The following is a 13,858-nucleotide window of genomic DNA, read 5'->3' as shown; positions in this document are numbered from 1 at the left end:
AAATTTGCAAGATCAACAGCTTCATCATAAATATGTTTTTCAACAACACATAATGGGACTATACACATGGTCTTCTCCAGATGGAATACATAAATCCCAACGGGCTCCATTTGTGAGAAAAGACTGTGGAGAAGCACAATTGAGAATCACGATGGCAACAAATGTACAAATGTGCTTGGCACAATGGATGGATGTAGGGGTTGTGATAAGAGTTGTACGAGCCCCCAATTAAATATATTTAATATATATTAAAATATATATTAGTAGCTGAAACCAGGCCAGGGTCTGACTGTGGAAGAGACCATCAATTGCTCATATTAAGTTCAGGTTGAAGCTGAAAAAAATTAAAATAAGCCCATGAACAACAAAATATGACCTTGAGTCTATCCCCCTGAATTTTGAGAACATCTCAAGAATAGATCTGATGAAATAAATACTAATTACAGATGACCTGAAGAGTTATTGGATGATATCAAGAACATCATACATGAAGAAAGCAAAAGGTCATTAAAAAGGCAGGAATGAAAGAAAAGACTGGTGTGGATGTAAGGAGATTCTGAAATTTGCTCTTAATTATAGAATAGCTAAGGCACATGGAAGCAATGATGAAATCAAAGACTTGAACTGAAACATTTAACAGGCAGTTCAAGACAAAGTAAAATATAATGAAATGTACAAAGACCTAGAGTTAGATAACCAAATAGGAAGACTGCTAGCATATCTTAAATTGAGAGAATTCAAGAAAAAAATTCAAGCCTTGAGATACAATATTGGAAGATTCTATGAGGAAAATAGTGATGATGCAGGAAGCACCATAAAAAGATAGAAAAATACAATAATCACTGAAATATAAAGGAGTAGCTGCCATTCAACATCTTCTAGATGTATCACATGAGCAAGGATAATGGTACTGAAGGAAGAAGTTCAAGCTGGACTGAAAGCATTATTCAAAAACAAGGCTCTGGAAATTGATGAGATACCAATGGAAATGTTCCAATAAGCTCATGAAGTACTCACTCGTCTATGCCAAAAAATTGGGAAAATAGCTACTTGGCTAACTGACAGGAATCGATCCATATTTGTACCAATTCATAAGAAAGGTGCCCAAGCAGAATGTTCAAATTATAGAACAATTCCATTAATATCACATGCATGTAAATTTCAGCCCTCAAATTGAACCTACCTCCAGAGTCAACTTTCAGCCCAAACAGTAGAGAGACCTATCAAGTGAATAATAACAACAGTGTGAGATGTGACCAAAAGGGCATATTCCCAAAACTAAAGCTCATAAAGCAGGAAAGACTAGAAGGAAGAACAGAAATCGGGAACCTGGAAGAGAGTGGTGAGAGTGTTGCTACATCAATGATTTGCAAACAGGGTCACAAAACAAATGTGTATAAATTATTGAGTGGAAAACCCGCTGAGTAGTTCTACAAATGTTCACTCAAATCACAATTCAGAGTTTTTTAAACATAGTAAAATTGACAAAAAATTTTTTCCTTATCAATTGTTATTGAGTGCGCGTGTGTCCTGCACTCAAGTGGATTCCGACTCATATCAACCCTGCATATACTTTAATGGTACATGGATTAAAATCTTCAAGTAAAGAGAGAGATCGGCAAAATGGATTTTAAAAACATCAGTTATATGCTATCAACAAGAGCCTGTGTAAATCCAAAGATACTAGAAGACTGGAAGTAAGCATATGAAAAAGGATATTCAATACAGCTAGTAGCTCCACAAAGCTGTCTGGAGTCCTAGTAGGAGGAAAAATAGATTGTAAATTAAAAATCATAACAATATACAAAACAATATAAATTAATAAAAGTGATACATCATCAAAATTATCATGCCCTAATAAAAAGATGAAGGATTTTTTTGAGGAGTAACTGAATTGAGGGCTGAGAAAGTGAAAACAATGAGTACTGTTATGGAAAATAAGGAAGAACTAACAACAACAGTAACAGCAACACAAGCAAAAGCTCTTAGCCATGTCAAAAGAACACAGAAGTGAAACTGAATACATAAAATGATTTGAGTAATGAAATGAATTAAATAGTATCAAGTTATAGCCAAGAGTTTTATATATATATATATATATATGGTTTCATACCAATACAAATAAATAAATAAGAGGCAAATTATTCTTTCCATAATTCTAATTAATTTAGAACTACATTCATTCCCCAGTAGGTATTCTATGATCCTTAGCCATCTTGAGTGTGAGCTAGACCATGACTTATTTCTATATAATAAAATATAGAAAATGAGAACATAAAGTAACTCTACAGCGGAGGACCTGACAAAAATACTTTGACCAACTGATGAGGATTAACATTCTTAGCAACAGGTCATGTTATTGATATGTATCTTCTGATATGACATGATGAGAAAGGTATCTTTTATTTTTATCCCAAACCTATAATCCCAGTCTAACTAGGAGAAGAAGAAGGAGAAAGAGGAAGAAGAGAAGAATAAGGAAGAGGAGGTGAAGGAAGAGAAGAAGAAAGAAAAGGAGGAAGAAGAAAGGAGGAGGGAAATCTGATACTTCACAAGTGGACATTAAAAGGCATCCTATGAGAGCTTCAAAATTATCAAGGATGAGTATTTGTCACAGGTCAGTGGAGAGTAAGGAAATATAACAATTATATGAAATATTGTATCCTGGGTTGGATTCTGGAAGAGTAAAAAGACATTAATGAACAAAATTGAAAACATCCAAATTAATTTTGGAGTTCAGCTCATAGTAATGTACCCATGTTCGTTTATTTTACTAAATGTGCATTGGTAATAAAAGATGTCAACAATAGGGGAAACTCAAGGTGACACATATCACTCCCAGGATTATAATGACAATATTTTGAATATATAAAATGATTCTAAAATGTAAAATGACAATTAAAATAATAATTAAAATGGTTTAAGGAGAAACATCACCAATTTCTAGCCTGTAGAGGCAGCCCCAAATCAAACCGACTGCCATTGAGTGGATTCTGACATATAGTGACCTTCTAGACAGAGTAATACTGCTCCCCAAAATTTCTCAGGCTGTTAAGTCTTTACAGAAGCAAACCATCTCATCATGTTCCTGTCGAACAACTAGTGCATTTGAGCCACTGACATTTCAGTTTGCAGCCCAGTGCTTTTAGAGTGAACCAAGAGTTCCTTGTCTTTAGAGTGAGAGGGGGACATTTGTGTTCTAACACACTGCCCTCATAATAACATATGCCTCTCATGCTGTTCAAGCATTTTATACATTTCATGAAGTCGAATTCCTCTAATTTTATAAAGATTGTGTAAGAGTGCTGTCTATCACTCTTCTCTGTGACCCATGAATGAACCTGATGCTTAAAGAACAGGCATGTTGGCCTAGTTCCTTAGATGGAATATGAGGATGAACTGACTCCTTTTCTGTGGTAGTGGAATAACAACACACCCGATAGCAAACAGTGGTCCGTGGGCCTTCACTCCACTTCTGAGCACATGTCAACATGGTTAGGAACCATTAGCTAAGCATGTAGATTGTAAGATACCCTGACGACCTAATATCTGCACATAGGGTCTTTGAATATGTTTCCATTTGCAGACTTGTGTGTAGTATTGGATATATATTATTGGACTGGCATATGTTGAACATGTGAGTAGATCATATGTGATTAGAAAGGGCTTTGAAGAACAATATATATATGTATATTTCCTCTTCTCTGTGTGAGAGAAGTGAACATGGAAGCTGTAGAGACTCTCCCTTGAGTTAAGACTCAGAAGGCCCTTTCCTTGCTTTTGTTGTTGACTACCATTGAGTTTGCGCTGATTCATGTTGATGGTAAGTGTCCACATTTACAATCGCTGGGTTTCTCTTCTTTTTCATTGACCTCCAACTTCACTAACCCTGATGTCCTTTTTTGCTTTGGTCACCATCATTTAAACATTATTTAATTAATTCCCAGGCTCTGTTATCCACACAATGGATCAAAATCTCTGAAGGCTGAATCCTGGAAGTCTAAAATTTACAGACCTTTCCCATAGGAGTCTAATAAGTAGCCAGCCTTGAGAAGCACTGCTTTTTTATATTTAATTTTCAGGGGTCTGGATCTAGGTGATTGATAGCTTGCTAATTATGACACCTTTGTGGGTGTAGGATCATGCAGATAAGGTGTATAGAACCACAAAGAGGGGATAGGTCAGTTTTGCAATCTCACGAGGTTTCCACTGCCTCCATCCATATATCTGTATGTCTCTATCCATTTCTTTTTTCATTTATTAGTTCCTTATTTACTTTATTCATTTTTCCCTTCATTTCCCTCAAATATTACTAAATAGCCATTAAGTGATTTCACTCATGCAATACGTTTTTTAAAATAAACTCTTTTTATTTTCTGGATGATAGATTTATGAGGTGGTAAGTGTATAATTTTAAGAATTAAGTGTTTGACCTTTTTCACAGAGATTTGTGGGAATTAATAGGTTCCTGTATATCCTAAAATATCATACAGTTAAGCCTAGAGATAATTTTGCCTTCTCAACAACTCTGTTTAACGCACTCTTGATTCCTTGCTTCTCAGGCTCTAGACCAGAGGGTTCAGCAGGGGGATGACCATGGTGTAAAACACAGATGACATTTTGTCTGTCCATGAAATGACTGGAGCTGGGTTATAAGTACATGAAAATGAATGTCCCATAGAAGATGGAGACTGCAGTGAAGTAAAGGCACAGGTGGGCAAAGCCTTCTGATATCCATCAGCTGAGTGCATTTTTAGGATGGTGGTAAATATGAACAGGTAGGATATCAAGATAACCAGAAGAGCAGAAAAGGGACAGAAGGCTGCTGCACAAACAAGAACTATCTCATTGGCCTGTCTATCAGAACAAGAAAGAAACACGAGTGCTGGGACATCACAGAGAAAGTGATGTAGCACATTGGACATACAAAAGGAGAGACTGAAAGTGGACGAAGCCATTCAGTAAACCTCAGATATAGGAACATATTGTCGGATATGTGCATACACCTGGTGTCAGGGTGGAGGTGTCATGGAGGGGCTTGCACACTGCTACATAGCGATCATAGGCCATTGGTGCCAGGAGAAAATTGTCCACACTAGCAAACACTCTCAAAAAAGAACATCTGAGCAGCACATGCGTTGTAGGAGATGATATTGTCTCTTATCAGAAGCCCAGCCAACAATGTGGGAGTGACAGCCGAGGAGTAACAATGGTCCACTAGAGACAAGTGACGGAGGAAAAAGTGCATGGGCGTGTGGAGACGAGAGTCCAACACAATCAGCACAATCATTCCCAGGTTCCCAAGCATATTGATGAGGTAGGTGAGAGTGAGCGCTATAAAGAAGGGGATCTGCAGCTCAGGGACACTTGTTAGTCCTAGCAGGACGAACTGAGTGGCGTTAGTGCTGTTCTCCATTGATGTTATTTGGGAGTCAAGAGAGGTCCTGTATCAATCAGGAATAAAAGAGTAGTGTTAAACGAAACAGAGATGGCAGTGCAATTGAATACACTTTCTTAATTCCGGCGATCATTGTATTTCAAGACTCTTCACACATAAGGCATGGGCTTGACAATACATTTAGTAAATAAATTACCTACCCGGTCACTGCATATTGAAAGTCAAGTATCTTCTTGGTACATCTCTGTCTTTGATGGACTATGCACAATGTAATAAGAAGGCCGCAATGACAGGTCTGGAGTGGCGTGAAATGCCAACTCAGTTTTCCTGAGCTTAACAAAAACATTACTTCAGTCACATGCCCTCACGTCTCTAGACCTTTTATATAAATATTCATCTATTTCTTCCAACAACTCTTTGAGGCTCATTAGATGATACCTCCACATGTGCGGAGGATGTATGTTGTACTGCAATAAAATAACAATGACGTCTCTAAAATAAACCAGAGACGTATAGAAACTATTATTTGAGCGGATTTTGAATCGTCACTTGCTTGCAGCTCTAATATAAGAACAGTTCGTTCTTGTCACATGGCCTGTGAGGAAATCACTGAAAATATGGATGCCATCGAAAATGTGGTTAAGAAATCAGATGGTGTGTGTTATCAGGCAAAATAGTATCTCTGTGTTAAAGGCGTATCTCAAAACGAGCAGCCATCGAATCGAGGAGCCAGTTATGTTTACATGGAGGAAACACACCAGCCTGTGTGATCTAAGGCTGTTGTAAATAATCACAATTTTTCATTTTAGGAATCCTGTTCTTTATCAGACACGAGTCTTCCTTTAGTGATTGGAGTTGTCCAAAGTAAACAATTTGAGCTGTGTTCACGCTCACTTTTGGAGAATATTCTGGCTGTACTTTCTTCAAAAGATATTTGTTCATCTGCAGGCAGTGCATGGCATATCCGATAGCCTGCATCTACACAACAGTTCAAATGCATCGACTCTTTGGGTTTCCTTTTTCCTTTTCCAAATTCTACATGCAATATAATGGTATTGACAATACCAAGGCTTGAGTCAGGGGCACCTTACTCATGAAAGCTACATCTCTGCTTTTAAAAATTTAAAGACACGTTGGCAACACATTTCCCCAATGCGCTGTTTCAGTTACCAATAGTGTTCGTTATAATTTTCGATTGTAAACACGACCTTTATACTTATCTTGCACAAGGGAAGTGATGGCAAAGAAGATTCTAAACTGTGTCTATGTTTTTAAGACCTGGCAATCTCACTTACCAACTTGCCATTTCTCACACTGTACATCTCCAGAGATATTCTACCTTCCTTAATGTTTCTGAGCACCCTTCAGCTCATGAGGACTGTGAAGGCTTCTCTGGAAGCAATTCTTTTTCACTAATTCTTTAGTTGACATCTGTATTTTAGCATGGATTAGCCTCATTCTTTCATTATTGCCTTCTCACAACAGACTCACAGAGACCACAGTTTACAAGTGTGTAGTTCTTAGTTCACATTTTGCCTGCATACTTGCTTTGCTGGTAAGTTTCATGTTTTCAAATTATTTATCTGTTATGAATCTGTTCTTGCACAAGCACACTAGTTAAGAAACTTTATATTAAATTTAAAGTTTTTTTTGTTTTGGTTCATTTTAATGTTTGGTTATATTTCCTAAATTGAAAAATACCTCAGAAAAATTCAGCAAGCCAAATGGAAGGCATGCATCATTGACTATACTCAATTTTCTGTTTCATATCTCAAACTTAAAAATGCTTTTAAAAGTTCTATTAAATTTTCATCATTAAAAATCATTTTATTGGGAACTCAAAAGTATTTTCACAATCCATAATTCAATTAGATCAAGTAAAATTGTATAATTGATGGCACCATCATTTTCACAACATTTTATTTCTTCTTGAACTTTTTGATATCAATTCCCCCTTTTCCTTCCCTTCCCTACCCTTATTATTACATATAATAATAATAATAATTTTTGTCATATCTTACCCCATTCAAGAGTTTTTGGACATTTTTTTGCTAACCACTATTATTTACCATAGTTATCCTAATTATTCCACAGCTATATTTTACAAACCTGGCTTATAAATATTTTATGTTTGTCGCTTTTAATACACAATCATCCTAAGCATTCATTGTGTTCAACAACCAGTGACAATATATGAATACAAACACACATATTATCTACTGATTCTCACAAATAACCATGAAAGTTATGAAGTGATAATATCCCTATTGTATCATTAAGGATTTTAGAAGCTACACTGTACTTAGCAATTACAGAGTTAACATAAGGAGGAGTGAAGATTTGAGGTTTAAACCCAATTCTGCCCGGTGTCCCACCCCACTCTCAGTATGGGTAGCTGTCTTAGTCATAATAAAGGTGAGGTTATGGAATAAAAATAAAAATTAATTACGGACCTTGGTGTTCAACTGTTGTTGGGTGGCATGGAATCAGTGCCATCTGTACAAGAGAAGGCAGCACACGGAGCACTGCTTGGTCCTTCATGCTTCTCACAATCGTTAGTTGTGCGAGCACATTTTTGCTGCCTCTGTGTCAATACATGTCACTGAATGAGAGTGTTCTTCTTTGGTGATGATGGCCTCCTACTTTACCAAGGATGTAGTCTTTTCCAGCGACTAGTCTCTCCATATAGCATGCCCCAAGTACATGGGACAGACTCTATGCACTCTCCCTTCTGAGGAGCATTCTAGCTGCATTTCTTCAAAGGCAGTTTTATTCATTCTTCCTGTGATTCTGCAATATTTGTCACCAACACCATATTCAAAGGTACCAATTCTACTGTCTTCCTAATCACTTAAGATCCTTCTATTGTTTAAACGAACCTCATTGTACTTTTAACCCCCCCCTTGTGTGTAAGTTTGTTTTTAATCTTCAATTAGAGGTGTTTATATTTCATCATTCACCATCAACCAGTGAACACGATGAAATGCTACCTACTCAATGAGAGGATCTTTTATCCTACTTTGTATTCTTGTTCATCTCTGTTTTTAAAGCAACGTGATGTTTCAGAAGTATCACTTAATTCTATATTGATGGAAATGTTGCCATTTATATCGTATTCTCATTGTTTTAGAGAGGTGTTTAAAACCTCGTTTCCTGCAATCAAATAACATATTATGTTCCTCACTTATTTTCCATTTTTTAGTACTCACAAATTTTTACATGAAATTTAACACTTACCTTGATTCCAATTCAAAAGAGAAAAGCAATCCTGAAATATGAGTTTAAAATCAGAAATTCAGCCATGGGGCAATGCACTGATATTATTAGAGAAGCCCTGTCTCTCAGAGATGGGTCAAAAATTTCAACATCTTTAAGGCATGGATGAATGGAATAAAGAACATTGGCATTCGGTCTCGAAATTTTGGTTGAAGTCCAACAGCTACCAGTTTTCTTTCACAGCCCTGGGAGAGGTCATGTACGTCCACCTTATTTGAAAATAAATATATTTAAAAAACACATCCCATGTAATTCACATGATTTTCATGATGAAGAGAAAATATATGTCATTTCTGGGTGGGTTAAAGCATATGAACAAATCTCCAGAACAAATATCTCTAGTCTTTTGCTGTGGTAGCTTAGGAGGAATCAGGCTCCAGCAGGTGCAGCTACTTCTAATGAAACTTTTGGTAACCTTTAATTTGAGTCAACAAATGTGATGAGGTCACTCCTCCCAAACAATCTGTGATATATATATATATATATATATATATATATATATATATATATATATATATATATATATATATACACAAAACCTGCCATGCTGCCATGTCTTAAAAAAGGCCTTCAAAGAGATCAGGTGCTAACACATGGACTTTCTAGATATTAAACATCTTTAGAGAGATTGCCTTGAATAATATACAACTACTCATGAAATAAATATTATTTTCGAGTCATTCAATGTCATTTTCTTTTGGGGTGTTTCCCTGGCTGGCGTTAAAGGTTTATTACTCAGTTTGGGGCAAGGTTGCCTATGTGCTAACAAAGGTTAGCCTCAATCTTAAGAAGTGATAATTACCAAAGAGGTCTTAGATACAGTTTGGTCCTTCGAATTGTTGCCACATGGGCTGTTGTTGTGATTTCAGAGGCCAATACATGGAAGCCAGGATGGAATTGGAAAGACACAGACAGATCTCTCAGGAGTGCGCTCCATGAGGGCACGTGCAGTTTCTTATCTCAAGTGTTTACGGAATAAGCAATTATACTTCTCATGGGGACATAGGTAGTTGTTCTTAAGGCAATGCGCACACAATCACAAATTATTTTTGTCACTTTTGCTCCTTTACACTACTTTCTAATTATGTACAACTTACATAAAGTAATAGCCGCAGTTATGGGTGTAGGATTCTGAGATTTGGTCTGATGTCAATGGCCGTCATATCACCACTAGTGCACCCACAACATAGGAGAGCTTAACCAACTACATCAATTACCCCAACTTCACTGGCCAACATCTTCTTCTACCTACTGCTCCTGGCAACCACTAAAGGATATTGAATTCCTACAGTTGTGCCAAGATTGTCATATAAACGAAGACCTTTTATTTGTGTCATCGTTCATTAAGCATTTGAGATTCATTCATTTTGCTACTTGGTTCAGTAGTGGAAGCCTATTTAATGTTAATTTTTATTCTATTACTGGGTACCACATACTGTTTATCCTTTCACTACCTGGGGATCATGTATGTTGGTTGCAATGTTTAGTAGTAAAAGTAAAACTTATCCAAACATTTTCCCCAAATAGCTTTTGTGTAAATAATATTTTGTTTTTTTTTATTCCACCCAAGTTAAATTGCATCCAGTTTTATTAAAGATACTTTTCATTAACAATCAGTCTCCAGGCAGGATATAGGTAGGCAAGTTTTAACAATTTAAAACAACTTTGAAATTCCATTCTACTGTTGTAGCCTACTGTCCGTTCCCAGAAAGAAAACAATCCAGACAACCTACAAGTTCAAAAGAAAAGGTTTTATTACTTGCGCAGGAACTGTCAGCCCTTGTGTGAGGAGACTGTTTACTTTTCCAAAAGTTTTTATACTGTTGCAATGTGCAGGTTCGCAAGCAAGCCGAGTGCAGAAGCAGGATATTGCGGTTAGCCACTCGTAGTCAAACAATAACTGCTCTCAGTTGGACAATAAGTGCTCTGATTGTTCTTCCAAGCCTCCTGAACATACATTTCCTTTGGAACACACTGTTGCGCTTTTCAGCACAGCCTGCCTCCCTATTCTCAGCTAGTTCACTTACAGTTCATAATGGCTTCTGACAGCTCAAAATGGCTTCACTCTTGTCAAGGCTGTTTAAGCTTTTCCTAGAGCTACTACACTACGCTGGACTACGCAAATCAAAAAGTCACTCTAAAATGCTCGGAAGTCTTCTTCTGATGCTCTGAACAGGGAACATTTAGAGTGAGGACTGACATTTCACATTAAGCAAGCCGTTTTAACCGTTTTTCACAAGTAGACCCTGGCTTTCAGAAAATGAAACAGACATGGTATATACCAATCTGAAGATCCACAATCTGAAAAAAAGAAACCACTGTTCTTTTGAGGGATGCCATCGGATCCCATCACTGGAAAGCCCAGATCTTCTGACATGCTAACAACCAATGTTTCGAGGTCAGGTCTCAACATGCTTAAGGGGGTCAAGTGTAGAAGAGGGCGTGAGGCTGTAAAGAACAATTTTACTTTTTCCCTATCACATGATGTTTGTGCCACGTGGCTAATGTGTGTCAACATCAGGGAATCCTTTCTCCTGGGAAACAAAAGAAAGTGTCTCAAAACTAGAAGGGCAAGGTGTTTTCTTCCACATCAGTCTAGCTATGGAGACACCCTTAGCGACATTTGCTCTTCCTCCCACCTCCAAACGGTAATGAAATGCTCTGTGTGCTGACAACATAGCTTAAAAAAAGCATAAAACAAAATCCTACATTTTTATAAAACTTGATAAAAATATTTCAAACTGTGCAGTCAGCAGAAGTACATGGTTATAAAAGATACACACACTTAATTGGCATCTTCATTACCTTCAATCTCTGTGCCTGATCTGTTTCCTCATCTCCATTTCTTCGTCATGAAAATTATGAAGTCAAAGAGCTAAAAATAAAATTACAAAGGGCAGTTCAAGAAAATAAAGTTAAATATTTTAATGAAATTCGTGAAGATCAAGAATTAGAACACCAAAAGGAAGAACGGTCTCGACATATTATAAACTTAAGAGAACTGAAGAGCATTCAAACCTTAAGCTGGATTTAAAAAAAATTCTTGGGCAAGACATTGACTAATGTAGAAAACATCAAAAGAAAATATGAAGAATGCACAGTCATTGTAACGAAAAGAACTGGTTGACATTCTGCCATTTTATGAGAACAAGAACCAATGGTTCTGAATGAAGAAGTTCAAGCTTCATGGAAAGCATTAGCCAAACACAAAACTCCAGAAATTGGTAGAATACCAACTGGTATGTGTGAACAAGCTAATGAAGCATTGGAAGCACTCACTTGTCTATGCCAGGAAAATTGGCCAAGACAGCCACTTGGCTAACTGACTGGAAGAGATCTATATCTATGCCCATCTCAAAGAAAGGTGACACAAGAGAATGTACAAATTATAGAACAACATGATTGATATCACATGCAAGTAAAATTTTGCTGAAGATCATCCAACAATGGCAGCATTACTTTGACAGAGAGCTTCCCTGGGTTCCGGATTCAGAAAAGGAGGTGTTGATTTCAGATGGCTCTTGTCTGAAAACAGAGAATACCAGTAAGATGTTTACTTATGTTTATTGATTATGTCAAACTCTGGATCATAACAAACTATGGATAACCTTGAGAAGAATGAGGATTCTTGAACACTTCATTGTACTCATGTGGAACTGGAACCGGGATCAAGAGACACTTGTGCAAGCAGAACAAGGTAAAACTAAATGGTTTAAAATCAGGATATGTCTGTGAAAGGGCTGTTCCCTCTTATGATACTTATTAAATCTGTATTCTGAGCAAATCATCAGAGAATCTGGTTTATGTGAGAAAGAATATGGTATCAAGATTGGAAGAAGGCTTATTAACAACCTAGGACACAGATGACACAGCCTTGCTGGCTGAAAGTGAGAAGGACTTGAAACATTTGCTGATGAAGGTCAAGGACTGCAGCCTTAAGCATAGCCAACAATTCACTGTAAAGAAGAGCAAAATTCTCCCAAATAGACCAATAGGCAGCATCATGATAAATGGAGAAAAGTTTGAATTTGTCAAGAATTTTGTCTTCCTTGGCTTCACAATCAATTCTCATGGGAGCAGTACTCAAGAGATGAAAAGACGTGTTGCATTGTGCAAACTTACTGCACATGATTTCTTTAGAGTATTGAAAACCAAGAATGCTGCCTTGAGGAGGAAGGTGCGCCTGACCTAAGCCCTGGTATTTTCAATTGCCTCATATCCATGTAAAAGACGAACATTGAATAAAGAAGACTAACGAACAGTCAATGTATTTGAATTGTGGTGCTGGAGAGAAACAATGGAAGTACTGTGGAGTACTAAATGGATGAACCAATCTGTCTTGTGCAAGTACAGCCAGAGTGCTCCTTAGAGGCAAAGATGACAAGACTTTGTCTTATATACTTGTAAGTGTTGTCAGGAGAGAACAGTCCCCGGAGAAGGACATCATGTCTGATCAAGTAGAGGGGCAGTGAAAATAGGAAGGCCCTCAACGTGATGGATTGACACTGTGACTATAATGAGCTCATGCATAGAAACGATTGTGAGGGTGGTGAAGGACCAAGCAGTGTTTCACTCATTTATGCATAAAGTCTCTATGGGTAGGAAATGATTCGATGGCACCTAACATCAAGGACAACATCCATGGACGTGGGATATTCTTCCCTTGTGTGTGTCTCTTTTGGTTTTTTTGTAGCAATGGTCTGTAATTTTCTTGGTACAGCGCTTTGATTTCTTTGGTGAGGTTTATTCCTAAGTATTTCATCTTTTTTTGTGGCTATTGAAAATGGTATTGTTTTCTTGATGTCTTTATCAGAACTCTCTATGTTTGCTAACCCTGTTTCCTGCCACGTTCCCCGGTTTCTCAGTTGGTCGCAAAGATCTTTTTGTGAAATCTTTGGGTTTTTCTTTAGCATGTAAAATCTTTTAGTCTTCAAATGCCATATATACTAAGATAAAGAGGTTAATTTCTCTTTTTCTTTGCCAAGTTATATTCCACAGGTTTCTTTTGTTGTTGTCTAATGGTTCTGGGTAGTATTTCCAGTACAATGTTTAGTAAGAGTAGTGATATTTTAAGAATAAATAAGTATCATGGAAATATATTTCATAAGAGGAAAAAAGAGAAAGTACAAAGAGTAGTGAGGGCAGAGGAAAATCATAAGCAAACAGTCAGATTAGAGGAAAAAG

General features: G+C 37.1%; 1 pseudogene; it reads right to left on the bottom strand.

Annotated features, from left to right (window-relative positions):
- Nucleotides 1-4,485: 4,485 nt before the first annotated feature.
- Nucleotides 4,486-5,416, bottom strand: LOC142445653 (olfactory receptor 5B3-like; annotated as a pseudogene).
- Nucleotides 5,417-13,858: the final 8,442 nt, after the last annotated feature.

The sequence above is a fragment of the Tenrec ecaudatus genome, chromosome 4 (assembly GCF_050624435.1).
Source record: "Tenrec ecaudatus isolate mTenEca1 chromosome 4, mTenEca1.hap1, whole genome shotgun sequence".
Lineage (NCBI taxonomy): Eukaryota > Metazoa > Chordata > Mammalia > Afrosoricida > Tenrecidae > Tenrec > Tenrec ecaudatus.
This window is presented reverse-complemented; position numbering and strand designations above follow the sequence as displayed.